Source organism: Protomyctophum parallelum (genome assembly GCF_964188405.1).
Source record: "Protomyctophum parallelum genome assembly, chromosome: 20".
NCBI classification, from domain to species: Eukaryota; Metazoa; Chordata; class Actinopteri; order Myctophiformes; family Myctophidae; genus Protomyctophum; species Protomyctophum parallelum.
Genome location: NC_139718.1, coordinates 20500103 through 20515152, shown reverse-complemented (window position 1 = coordinate 20515152; position 15050 = coordinate 20500103).

Genomic DNA, 15050 nt, shown 5'->3' with positions numbered 1-15050 from the left:
TATAGGTATAGGCCACATATCGCTGGTTCCTATAGGTATAGGCCACATATCACTGGTTCCTATAGGTATAGGCCACATATCGCTGGTTCCTATAGGTATAGGCCACATATCACTGGTTCCTATAGGTATATAGGCCACATATCACTGGTTCCTATAGGTATAGGCCACATATCGCTGGTTCCTATAGGTATAGGCCACATATCACTGGTTCCTATAGGTATAGGCCACATATCACTGGTTCCTATAGGTATAGGCCACATATCGCTGGTTCCTATAGGTATAGGCCACATATCGCTGGTTCCTATAGGTATAGGCCACATATCACTGGTTCCTATAGGTATAGGCCACATATCACTGGTTCCTATAGGTATAGGCCACATATCACTGGTTCCTATAGGTATAGGCCACATATCGCTGGTTCCTATAGGTATAGGCCACATATCACTGGTTCCTATAGGTATAGGCCACATATCACTGGTTCCTATAGGTATAGGCCACATACCGAACTGTATTGAGTGGTGTTTCCATAAGGCTGGCATTCAGCCCAGCAGTAAACCGTATACATACACCCAGGAGAAATGGCTGGAGTGATTGATTGACACGGCACCACAGCTGGAGGCATTTGAATAGAACTAGGCACAATACAAACGTCTACGTCCAGACTGATCTGAATTGATCCATTGGATTGTGGCTCTTTCTGTTACAGTGCTAATATGTCAACTGACCTATTATCACAGTAATAGCTATTACTCACATTTACAAACAGAATGTACAGTGATCTGATAGATGCTGGGCAGTAGAATACGTACACAACAAAACCTTAACAGTTAAAAGCTAGTTTGAATTCACCACAAATGCTAAGAATGTTAATTAAATAACATTTATAACATAAATATGTTGTTTTCAGACCGATGTTACGTTTGATGTTTACCCAGCATTACTAGGTTAACGTCAAGCGTTTCTTTGAATCCCCCCCCCCCACGCGCGCACACACACACACACACACACACACACACACACACACACACACACACTTTATATTTACCCTGTCGTTTGCCTGGGTTCGTGACATTTACTCTGATCTTGCCCTTGTACGTACTGTAAATTGCTCTGGATGAGAACGTCTGCGAAATGCCTAATTTGTCCTTGTAAATTGTCAAAAGACTAAAATGAAGGGAATTTCATTTTCTAAACACCAACGCAAAAAGGCAGCATTCTGACAGGTTTACCTGTACAACGCTTTGACAAATAAAATCCTGTGTGTTTGAAAAAGCACACGCAACCCAAACTGAACATTTCAAGCTATCAAGATTATTTAATATTACATTTCCGTAATACATGTGAAAGAGTAAAATTGTTGGAGTTTGGCTCCTTGACATTGCAGTAAGAATAGCAAAAAAAGAGAGATATGTTATATATTGAATTGAATTATTAGGAATTACCACCTGATCACCAGGTTTTTGAGGGGTCCTCAAAGACAAATGCAATATAACACAAAGAATCATTTAATCAAAGAATCATTTAACAAATAAACAAAACAAAAAATATCAAGAGTTACTTGACAATTCCAAATGTGACAAAAAAGAAAGAAAATACTAAATAAAACATCAAATAAAACACAAACAGCAAAACATAAAATCTATACTACTGTAGCAGAGCACAACAATGGATCATTATCATGGTGTAATAAAATAACATGTACAATGTGCCTCAGGGTTCCTTGAGGGGTTCGAAATGGACCTTTACAGGTCTGTAACTAGAGTGTACAAATGTACTGTTACATTTTGTACACTCCCGTTATTGGGGCTCTTAAATTAAAAAGTCAGAGAGCCACTGTAGTAATGTGTCAATGTCTGGCAGTGTTCCGTTCCCTTATTGTTCTGGGGTAAAAAGCTGTTCTTCATTCTGTCTGTTTGTGATTTGATGGATCTGATACATCTAGCAGGGGGCAACAGGTCAAATAGATGATGATGTCCAGACTCCAGAGTGGGATGGGTGTCGTTTTGTTTGTTTCTCTACTGAGACAGCAATATCTGAGGATGTTTTTTTCTTTCCTTACATTTTTTACCCACGATTTTGCAACCCATTTTTCACCCAGTGTCAATTGTCCTTTTCACCTGACAGGGGGCAGTTTTCCCAGTTAGACGTAATGTGTGGAAGGACCACGCTATTCCAACCAGTTCCCTTCCCCTCCATCAGGCGCCCTGGCTGGCTAGGGGGTGGCGATTTAGAGACCAGGATTACTGCATGTCTTTTGTGAGGGTACATAGTACCTACCCTAGGAGACACAGGGACTCGGGGAGGATATTCAAACTCCACACAGAAAGGCCCTGTTGCCAACCCCACATGGGCACTGATGACGCGGAGGAGAGAACACACCCACAGCGTCCCCAGGGGAAATCGAACCCAGGACCTTCTAGCTGTGAGGTGACAGCGCTACCGACTGCGCCACCGTGCCCCCTTATTTTGACAGTGTTGATGACCCTCAGGAGGGCTCTCCTGTCTGCTATCTATACAGTAGATAGTAGATACGTATGGAGCAGCGGTAGAAGGACACTATAGCATCTTCTGAAGATCCTCAGGTTTTTCAAATCGTTTTTGAAAGGCTGCCCTATATGCTCTATCTAATGGATTGTTGTTTTTGGACAGATCTTGCCCGTACTTTTTTTTTTTTTTTTTTTTTTTTTTTAATATATTTTATTTTTTGCGGCTTACGCCTTTTATTAGTTTTTTGAAGGGACAGACAGTAGGCTGACAGGAAACGGGAGAGAGATGGGGGAAGACATGCAGTAAAGGCCGTGTCGGGCTCGGGAGTCGAACCCGCGGCACACTGCGACTGGATTACCAGTCGGGTGCCCAGACGGTTACGCCACCGCCTGGGCTTGCCCGTACTTTTGACTTCATTCCTGTAGGTTCAGTCGTGTCATCGGGTGCAGTACTAAGTTCCGATCATTTGTCCGACAACCTACCTCAAACCCTAACCTAACCATAACCGCAAGCACTGAGCAGCGCATGTTCACCAACCTTAACGCATGTTCGCCAACCTTAATCCGGTCGCCAACCTTAACGCATGTTTGCCAACCTTAATCCGGGCATATCGGACCAATGACTCGTCGGAAAAGCGTACGGACCCCGTGTCATCTCGTCTGCAAACTTGATGATGGTGTAGTGGAATGGGTAGGTGGGGGCACAGTCATGAGTCATGAGTAATGAGAGCATAGAGGAATCAGCATCAGCTGATTCATGTCAAGTCCTTCCCTCTCAGCTGACACTCAACTGTCAGTCTGTCATTGGCCATTGATGTTGTGGAGCGCTCTTTATAAATGCTTCATCTTCCTGCCCCAGCATACGCATGTCTACCCGGAAGCTCTCACTAAACCAACCTACACCCCAGCTCCTCCTTGTCTACCTTTATAGTAGGTCTTTGCTTGTTCCTCTCCCGGCCTGTGGCATAAAATGTACGCGCATGGAAGAGCAGGGATATCCAGAACTGTGTGTGTGCGTGCGTGCGTGCGTGCGTGCGTGCGTGCGTGCGTGCGTGCGTGCGTTCTTTCTGCTGGCCACAACCCTGAGACCACTTACCAGCGAGTGCTGAAACAGTCCATGGTTGGGTTGGCGGGGGTCTTTGATAAGACTTTACTGACAAAACGTTTGGTGTATCCTAGATGGAAGGGATCTCATGTCCACTGATGCTCTGGGCTGTCCGTTCAATCCAGCATTTTGCGGTTGAGGGTTGTGCAGTTCCCACGGTGTCAGCCTTCCTTTCCTTTGACATCCCGTCAATCCGACATTGACTTCTAATTGTCGGAGTGGCGGTACTTTAAAAAATCAGGCTGTGAGCCTTACAGGCAGGTGCCTCTGCAGAAGGCCGTAGCCCACTCTCACCAGCTGGCCTCGACCCGACCGAGTGTACACAATCCAGCTGCAGAAACTGGGATTGAGTCTATCACCAGTGAACATTCAAACAATTTCACAAAGAGCGTCTCAGAGTAATCTCTTTATGGTTGACTGATAGAAAGCCAAAACTTGGCATCCTTTGATTGACAGACCTAGGATGGGCTTCCCAAAACCATATTAGTGATGAGTTTATTTCAATTCCTGTGCAAGTCAAGGTACGATAAATCTTGGTAACAAGACAGTTTGGGAAATTGCTCTCAGCTCCGCAGACACCTGCCTTCTACGAGCCACACTTGCAGAATAGCAGAAATGGGTGAATGTGACAACTAATATGTGCAGAAGATTTAATATGTCATATTGTGGATACGCTTATTTGATGTACTGTATAGTATACTGTTCCATCAGTATATACGTTTATATGTTTGATATATGTTTATCATGCTTGGCTCCAGCTGGAATGGAACCTTAGCTGGATTTGTACCATAATCTATCCTTTGAACTATGCAGAATGTACTGGTAAGAAGTTGTCTATATATGTGTACAATATACTGTATGTCTACTGTTCTATTTTGAGGACATGTCTGTGTTCACCCAAGTCAACCCTAGTTCCCTAGCTGAGTGAACATAAGGCTTTGTCAGGATTTTGAAGGAGGATCCAAACACAGAAAGGGTCCGCTCATAATTCCGACACCCCATTATTCCAACCAGTTAGTGTGATGTTAGGGTTACGGTGAGGGTTCGGGATAGGGCTAGTTAATCAGTGTTGTTCAAGTTACTTTTAAAAAGTAACTAGTTATAGTTACTGCTCTGAAAAAATAACTACTTTACGAGTTACTAAATACTAAATGTTACTTATACATTGGTCCTGCTTTCACTGGTATTTTGCTGACCAGTTCTCTGAAAGCAACAGACTGCTCCTCAACAACATACCTGGCAAATTTGGCAATCAATCTGTTGAGTTGACTCTGAGTGACATGCTGTGGTAATTTAAAATCTGTTTAGATGTTAGGTGTTGGTTCTTCTGGATCACTGGTGGGGGTGGTGGTAGAGACCTTGCTCGGTTGCCCCTGAACTTTTTAAGGTGCTTTAATATATTGGCATTGCTCTTTATCGTGTGGACAATACTTTCTGTCCTTCACACAATTTGTATTTTACTGTGATATTTTTTGCGTCCTTTATCTGCACGAATTCAAAATAATGTTTGAATTTCCAAGCTGAAAAGGTCCCGGTGTCGCTGTCATCATTTTGCCATTGTACCGTGTGGTGGTGGGCGTGCTGCCGGCGTTTTGTGTGTGTGCATTCGGCAAGTGTGTAACGCAAGACACGCCCAACTCTGTCTCTGATTGGCTTACCCTGAAATCTTGCCTTACGTTAACCAATCATCACCTCTTCTGCGACGTGCTTCGATCAAGTTAGTGTGAGAGCACAGAGCAGAGCACAGAGCATAACCTCACGTCACCAGGCTTTCCACCTCGGGCGAAAACAGCAGAGAGCAGTCGCCTGTAAGATGACAGATAAACTCTGGGGGAAACGTTTCACTTGGATCACATAACATAACGCGGGTAACACACCCACTTAAATCACAGTAACTATCAGTGTTGGGTATATTACTTTATATTTGGAATATATTTCTTATTACTTATTACCTTAATTTGTCAAGTAATATATTATATTACTCTTGCTCAGACAGCAATATTATTGCTGTCTGAGCAAGAGTAATATATTAATGCCTATCATTTGTACATGTAATTCTATTCTATCATTTCCATTGTTCGTTAAAAACGAACACTCAACATTATTCAGTATTTACCTTCAAAGATGAATTCTTATACCTCCAAGCACAGTATTATTTACCTACATATATATATATAACAAATGCATACACGCATGCTTGCATACAGTACATACACCATACACACATTATCCATCAATTATCAAGTCTATATTTCTCCAAAAGCAAGCAGTTAATAGTAGCAGAACTTGCACGCTCTGCTTGCGCATAAGTAGGCCATGTATGGCCTACTTGTGTGCAGGGCGCAAGTTGGCAGCTCGACAGAGTGCATTTCTTGTTTGTTTTGTGAATATCTTTCACATTTTGTGATTTCTTTATCTACTGTGTTTATTTACTGTACTGTATTTACATTCACAAAACCTTACTGTATTGTACAGTATGCTGTCATACCAGTAAAAAGGGCAAAATGCTCTGTAGGCAGCAGCGGTAGCTGTGGGCATCAGCCTGCTTCTCCCTGAGATTGCCATCAACAGGGCAAGAGGAGTGTTAATGTAACACTCACACAGTGATGGAAAAAGTACTCAAATGCTTTACTTAAGTAAAAGTACCAATACTGGGGCGCCCGCTGGCCTAGTGGACCAGGCGCATGCCACATAGGCTCTGGCCTGAGAGTTTGAGTGCCGTTCAAGACGACCTTTGCTGCATGTCTCTCCCCGTCTCTCTCTCCCTCTTTCCTGTCAATCTTCACTTGAAACTATCAATAAAGACAGAAAAGCCAAAAACAAATCTTAAAAAGAAGTACCAATACTGCAATATAGAAATACTCTGTTACAAGTAAAAGTCCGGAATTCTAAATGTACTTAAAGTAGGCTATCAAAAGTAAAAGTACTCATTATTCAGAATGTCCCCTTTCAAGTAGTGAAAATATATCTATTTTCTACAGCTTAAGTCGTTAACGTATGTTTTGTAATATATTAATATTATACATTAAGTATAGTAAAGTAACTATAGAAACTAAAGTTTTCAAATAAATGCAGTGGAGTAAAATTGAAATATTTGGATCCGAGATGTCGCGTAGAAGGTAAAGTATTGGAAATTGGAAATACTCAAGTAAAGTACAAATACCTCAAAATTGTACTTAAGACTGGAGTGTGGTGTGACCAAAATGCACAACGGATTCAGTTTCTTTCCACCACTGCATCCTCAGAGTTACAAATTGATACGTTAGAAGATAAATTGCGTAGAGTGGTAAGACATGGCCAATTTTACCTGAATGAAAGACATTTCATTTCATGAAAACAGCATGGCAGTTGTGCTGCTAATAATCTGCTAAATCCAGCTGCTGACTGGCACCACTCAGAGGCAAATGGAGGTACACTACAGTGTACATTGAGACAGGGAGAGCTTGGACGCAAGAGGTGCTTTAATTAGAAATGAAATAATGAAACGGTGTAGAACACTGAGCCTGTGCAGGAATAACTTACCGTTGGTCAGACGCAGGGGGTGTGGGGAACGGTTTCTTAATCATAGTTTTGTGCCTTGGAGCGTGGTTAGTTTTAATGGATGATTGAATGCCAATCATCAATGGCCGTATATTAATACAGCAGAATGCCGGATGACCTTTTCGTTCGGAGCGGATGAAAAAACGACATTCCAATAGAAAATGTTGTGTCCCCCCTGTCGCCTTTTTAAAGATGTTACAGTACATTGGATGTTTTCTTTTCTCTCTCCCTTCCTTTTTGTTTTACCTTCACCCTTCACACCTTCCAATCCTTTAAGCGATTTCAATTAAATTGTCCAATTGAGTTCTCCACTTACATTCCTTACCGTAATCTACCTTGGCTCGAGGCAAAATATATGATTTTGTTTTTCCTCAAATGCCATTTCCAATGTAATAGAAGTGCGTTTATGTCCTCCTGTGTTGTGAATTAAAATAGAAGTTTTATGGGCAAAGGTGCAAGCTGTCATGGTTGAGCTCCTCTTCATTCAAACGCTTTGTACCTTGAAGGTGAACTGTTCAGTGCCTCTGTGAACTACATAAATTGAGTTGTAAGAGTTCTTCTTTTGCTGTTGTTCAAGGTAAAGCCCCCAGTCTAGACTTGTCTTTGAAAGAGTATTGGTTTTTGGTCAGTCAAGAAGCCTGAAAGAGGACGTTCAGTGAAAGGACAGTATTTTCTCTCTTGTCTGTGACTCTGTGCTGTTTCATTTAAGTGGAGAGCCTCCATCAAAACAAATAGAGAATGACTCAGGAGAAAGAATAAATATACCCTGGCCATTTATGTGATTCATAGTGCCTGAAGGTCAGTAGACCGAAAGCTTGCTAAATAAATACATTGATTGTGCGCAGATCTGAGTGTGCGGAGCTTCTTCTCATGTGATTCATGGTGCAAAACTCATATCATTATTTTTATTTGTATTTATTTTATTTTATTTTTGGCTTTTTTATGCCTTTATTGATAGGACAGTAGACTGACAGGAAATGGGGAGATCGATGGGGAGTGGCATGCAGCAAAGGTCGTCGGGATCGGGATTCAAACCCGCAACACGCTGTTCAGGCTGGCATTGCAGCCTAGGGTGCAATAACGAAACTCTTCACCAGTATGAAACTCTTCACCAGAACCAAATGATACAGTCCTCAGTCATAAAATGCATAAACTACAATACGTCATGACAGTGGAGATTAGGAAAAGACACTCTGAGGGAGGCCAATTTGCTATGGGTTGTCAGTTCAGAAGAATAGGGGGTTTTATGTACAATGCAAAGATCTGTGGACTGTGAAAAGCGTCTTAATGTCCGAAAAATTATGAAATGACAATGACATTCCAGTGATTTTCGTCTTTGTATCGCGCTTGGCATGCCAGTCAGAATGAGCCCATGTTCCCTGTGAAACAATGGAATCTTTCAGATCTAAATTGAAATAGGTTTTGTTCATGCCATCCTAATGCCATTAGCTCAGCCATCTGACAAGAAGGTTGTCTGCTTTCCCAAAAGCCATCTCTGGGACATTTGGCATGAAGGTCAGTCATAGACTGTTACACAAACGCGAATGAGTCTCTGGCATTGTGCGACATAATGCATTGGACATGGATGTATTACGCCTGATTCATACTTAGTTGTGTGCGGGTGTCACAATTGAAAATGCACCAATAAGACACTGATTTGCGCAAGGCAAAACAATTTAAGTCATTTGAAAATAACTGCACCATAAAAGTTGGCAGATATGGTACCAGAGGTTCAGACCGCTATGCGGCCCGCACATCTAGAGTTCGGACCGTTATGCGGCCCTCACATCTCCATTGCACCGCCAATCCGACAAATATGTCTGAGTCATAGTGTACAGGGCTTTGTCAGCATACCCATTGTATGTTTGAAGTCGGTCTGTCCCAAAAATAGGCACATGAGCATATGTGCATAGTGGTCGGATCTGTGGCCCTGGAAAACTCTAAATCCTTATGCCTATATGAGCATATATGGGTTTGTTTATGGTTATGTATGAGTCAGAGGGACGTGGCTGTGGTCCTGCCTATAATGTTTGTTACGATTCTCTGTTCTAAGTATTCATGGACCCTCGTCTGGTTCTGGTGTGTGACGACCTTTGGCATTTCCATGGGCAAGACGGACAGGCCGGCCCGGGAGAAGATATTAACATGACGCAGGGCTTGGTCACATTAAATCATTCACACAGTTTATTACACATGCAGAATCATATATAGCTTGGATACTTCATGTCCTAATGACGTCACTGACTAGACATCACAATCACTGCCTGCAGCACGCGGCCTTCAGCGTGCCCTAACACAGCTCTAAAGTATGTTACAGTTCAGGCAGTGCACCATACATATAAGTACATTGCATATTCACGTACAAGTACCAAGTATCAGTACACAGCATGTTGTATATTACAACAATGTTCATGGTTATGTCTGACTCAGAGTGACATGGCCGTGGTCGGCCCTTCCTTAATTTTAATAAAGGATTCATAGCAGTAAAACTCAACTAGAAGAAGATTGCAGTATAACAGTTATTGTACTAAATATAGCTGAGAAATGTAATTAATATTTTTTGTTTGTTTTTATCTGGGCAGTCAGGATGTTATTGGTTTTGATCCTGGCAGAGTCAAATAGCATTTTTGTATTAACCAATATTTGAGTGAATCTCATCACAGAGAGGCGCTCGGCTATAGTATGGAAATAAGTTAATGTCTAATTCTATGGTAATCGTTCTGCAAAGTACAGTGGCAGGTCATGCGGGGGTACATACTGTATGATTTCATCCTTGAGAAGCTGGGTTCGAGTCAGGGAGGCTGCTTGCTCCTGGTTCTATCCTTGGGAAGTGTGTTTGCTGTTGTCAGCATCTCAGAAGAAGGCTCTAAAATAGTCTGGTCGTCTATCTGCTGTAAAATATGACTTTGTTTTGGCTCCATTTGTTTTGCAAGCGTTCCCTTTTTTGGCAAGGCTTCTAACCCGCATCAATTTGTCGGGACAGATATTAGCCTGTCGTGATCCAGATATATATTTTGTGAACGATTAAAATTTCGAAGTTCAGCAGCCATTTCCCAAAGTGCTTTATACTTTCTGTCTGCTTGCTTTGCTTCAGGGTCAAGAGCTAAAGTGGAATATTTCTGCCAATATATAGATCATGTGTCTCTCCTGCTCTCCTTCGCTCTCTTTCTCTTTGCTTTCCTCGATCCCAATTTATGTCCCTCTCTCGCGCACAATCTCTCTCCCTCTTTCACACACAGAGACACAGTAGTCATACTCAATGAGCACTGCGTGAATCAAACTTAGGAGAGGTATCCATTCACAGTAAATCTTTTTATGCTGCAATTTAACTCTGTAGTTTTACTGGAGGGAAAGAACCATAAATATCCTTTAGAATTTGGACTCTTAACCTTATTAGTATAAATCCTCACTCACTTGGCCTGCATGTTCTAACACGACACGCATGCATCACAGATGGCCAACCCTGCAGGGTGATATTAAGAGGGGGGTGCGGTACATAGGATGATGGAGGGGGTGGCAGGGTTGTGGAACGACAGAGGGAAGGGGATAAAGCTGACGGAGGCTTACAGAAATTAGCAGGGAGGAGCAGGTTTGCGAAAAGGTGTAACGGGGAACGCAAGGGCACCATATTGAAAAAATATGAGATTAGAGCCGTTAGGGGGGCCGTGTGGGGGATATCATGTCAGGGAATATCACACTGACACAAATCACATCGCCAACTCCCAACTGAGCTTTGATCCGCCAACCTTCTGCTTGCAATACTCGAACACACATGACCGCACTGTCTTACCAGCCGGCACGCTGGTACTCTCTGGTACTCACACCGAAGAGGAACGTGTGCTGGCATGCGAGCAGGTGACTGCGGGACCGGGGGTTGGACCACGGCGGTACCAGGGTGGGACCACGGGTGTGCAGGGCACTGACGGAAAGGGGCGGTGGAGGCTTGGTGGCCCAGAAGAGGGAGAGAGTGGCCTCCCTCCAGCAGAGGGCCAGCTGGTCACAGGGCTGGCCAGCATGACTCCATCTGTCACTCACCTGATCAACACACCGCTGACTGAAACGTTAAATACCTTGAACCTGGTCTCCCTATTTTGGGCATGTCATTAATGGCAAAATATTAGAATATAAGAAATTAATTCAAGTACAAATCAGGTGTAAGTTGTGTGATATTATTTTTGTTAAAATAACTGTTAAATACTGTAGCTCTGTATTATACCCTACAAAACTATATAAAACAAATAAAAATACAAAAAAAATGGAAAAAAAATAATACTAATACTGATAAATTATCTTTGTGAGGTGCAATCTCGTGATTGGAAAAATAAAAATGTTATCCCGAGTCTTCCCGAACTGAAAATGTATTTTCTTTTTAGTAAAGACCTGGAGAAATGGGTAAACCCTTCACTGAAGAAATAAAGAGTGGAGGGTGAGGGAGAGAACAATCAGAAGTTAAAACGCTTTTTTGGCTTTGATTTTACACATTGATGCATGATGTATAGTGCAGGCATGCCTTGAAGAAAACCTTAAATTAGTATTGATGTTATGGAGTATGAGGGAAGTAAGTTGTTCTACATTCAACATAACAGAATGTCAGTTCTGTTTTATATTCATTGATCCACTCAAAACGAGCCTGAATCATTCATCAGAACGTTGCAGGAAATATTTTATTTTCGTATCTTGCCAGTCAAGGTTTTCAATGCCATGTCAAGGTTAAATTGTATGTTTTATGTAAACTTGCCTTTTCTGGAATTGCCTTTTTTTGAGTGGAGCAACCACTCCTACAACCAGCAATGTCCGTGTACAACTATGTACCCATGTGGTCATGAGCACCAGTATATGACTATTAGTACCAGTAGGGGGTGTCAGAAACAGAGAGAGGGATAGTGCTGCTCTGTTGCCTGCTAATGAGAGAGAGAGAGAGAGAGAGAGAGAGAGAGAGAGAGATGGGGGGGAGGGGGAGTTGCACCACTCAGTTCACACAGGTGTGATTTTTGTACAACATATAGTATATGCATGTCTATAATGAAACATGGACAAAATGATACCATGCAACTTGATATCACATCTTCCCTCTCTTTTGTGACCTAACATGAATGTTGCTTTCTCTCCCAAACAATAACAGACATCAAAATTACGTCCTCCTAAAAATTGATAACTGGTCCCTGTTTATGTCACCCATCTTAGCAGGAAGCCAATTGCGCTTGATTGACTGTGACTGTGATTGGCAGAAACTTGGCTCCAACTTGCCCACTCATGTTATCGCAATTGTGGAGCCTGGCTAGTCTGCGGCAATAAAAGCAGGAGGATATTGGCTCCTGAGTAGCTGGCACCAAGCCTTTTTCAGACAGACAATTCCAGGGGACCAATTGTCTGGTTTAATTGCTCCAAAAAAGAAAGAGAGCGAAGCGGTGAAACTAACAAGCTGTCTATGGAATCTGTAATTCACAGACTTGGCTATAAAAACACACAGATTTCTGTTTTCTTTCTGTCTATCTGTGTGTGTGTCTGTGCGTGCGTGCGTGTGCGTGCCTATGTGTGTTTGTGTGTGTGTCTGTGCCTCCCTCTTTCTCTTGCTTTATTATTTTATTTTCCAGTTACAATAAAATATTCACTGAGCAGGTTATTGCGTTGGTGTAATTTGGAGCTAGGATGTGAGCTGTGGGACAGATGCACAGACAGTCAATTTAATTCAATGGACGAAAGCCCAGATTTCAACATGGCCTTGTCGTTGTGCCTGTCCCTGTTGGAATAAAAGGCCATAACAATGGTGTCACCTTCTACCCTGCACCATTACCAGTAAGACGCCCTGAGGGCGAGAAGTGTGTGTGCACACATCCCCCTGGGTGATGGCAGACTGCTGGGCGAGCACTGGCGCATTGCAATGAGGGGTTAGATCAACATATGGAGTTAATTCTGTACTGGCCATATATGGAGCTTGTCTTGAGTGTACAGGGTTTGATGAGGTCGGATCAACATAAGGATTGTCAGAAAAGGTCAGCTCCATGTATGGAGATCTAAGGGTGGCAGCGAGGCAGTGTCTTGAGTGTACAGGGTTTGATGAGCTCTGGCTATGGAGCGTGTCTTGAGTGTACAGGGTTTGATGAGGGCCCGGGTATAGGGCCAGGTTCTTCTATTCGGAGGACACCTCATTACTGGAGGTTCCACTTTCACACACTCCATTAGCATACTATCAGCGTGAGATGAGTGTTGACTGTTGAATGACTGGCAACCAACACTTTAATTGCCCAGGGTTATTTAATCCATTACATTATAGCGCCCATTCGATTTATAAACACGGACCACTTTTACCGAAGGACCGGATGTTGTTGTGAATGTGTGTGTAGCAGCTAACAATAGCCACACCACTCTAGAGTCAATCGACAACAATGGGACATAAGAATAAATCTATCGCTACTAGCGACTGAACCGTGGAGCGCCGTCTAACACAGGATCTTTTTTCATAATTAGACGGGATGATTTAGTTTGCGAGTTATTAATGTTTTAATAATAATAATAATAATAATAATAATACTTTTTATTTATAAGGCGCCTTTCAGGGCACTCAAGGTCGCCGTACAGGTTAAAAACACAGTACAAGAACACAGTTAAAAGCAGAACAAAACTAGGGCACAGCTTGCAGCAGAAGACACAGAGGTCACATAGAGTCATAGGCCTGCCTAAACAGGTGGGTTTTGAGGTGAGTTTTAAATAATTATGGTGATAGAGTCCAAGTTTCTGATGTCAGGGGGGAGGGAGTTCCAGAGGTGAGGGGCAGAGCGGCTGAAGGCTCTTGAGCCCATGGTGGAGAGACGGGCTGGGAGGACTTTCAGGGTGAGGGACGCAGACCTGAGAGACCGGGTGGGGATGTTGACGTGGACAAGGTCAGTTTTAAGATTTTCTTTTCATCAGCTAAACAGGGGAGGGAGTTTTTCGATGACTACTCACTCTTACGCAACACCGAGGATTGCCCAACAGGCGCTCCTAGCTGGTGGAGCCATGCGATCCGTTCTCGTATAAATAAACTTCGTCTTTTGGACAATTCGTCCTGGGCGTCGGGCGTTACTAATAGAAAGGACAAATAACTTCGTCCTGGACGTTGGGGGTTAAACAACGACGTTCTGAAAACACAAACCAACCAGTGATGGTATTGTTGACAATTGGCAGGCAATGTATATTGATGTGTGCACGTTCTGTGAGATTTACTTTGTGGTACAACGGTGTCGTATGCTGAAAACAACTGATCCACAAGCTCACGGCACATCGCATGCCAAGCGTTGTGAAGCATGCAACATTCGAGGCGTGACACCGCCGTACGACGGAGCATTGCTGCATATATAGTGTTGCTAACTTGCTCGGGCAACTCGCGAAGCGGATTGTAGCGGGTTATGGCGTCGTCATGATGCCATGTTTAGATTGTTTACTGACTGAACATACCGGTCAGTAGCCCCATATGTGCCCTCTCCCTACGCTCATTCTGTAGCTCCGAGATGAGGTCACACACTGGGCCCCTCCCACCGCGTTTCAGAAACGGCGCAAGTTTCCGAAAACATAGTCTCTTATCCTTACCAGACCATTAATCCAAAACGTGTAGTGGCGATCCTGGTTTACACTAATTCAAACCTAGGATCGGCCCAGAAAATCCAAGTCGCCATTTGAACTGAGCCTTTACGTCCCGTCTTTTGTCAGTCGCTTCCATGTTTATCAAGGAAGTGTGCGTGTGCGCGTGCATGTCGAGTGAACTGAAGTCAGTTGGAAGTTTTCGACCAGGGGAGGCGCCGGGGAGGCGCTAAAGCTTTTCAACTTCCTTGATAAACATGGAAGCGACTGACAAAATACGGGACGTAAAGGCTCAGTTCAAATGGCGACTTGGATTTTCTGGGCCGATCCTAGGTTTGAATTAGTGTAAACCAGGATCGCCA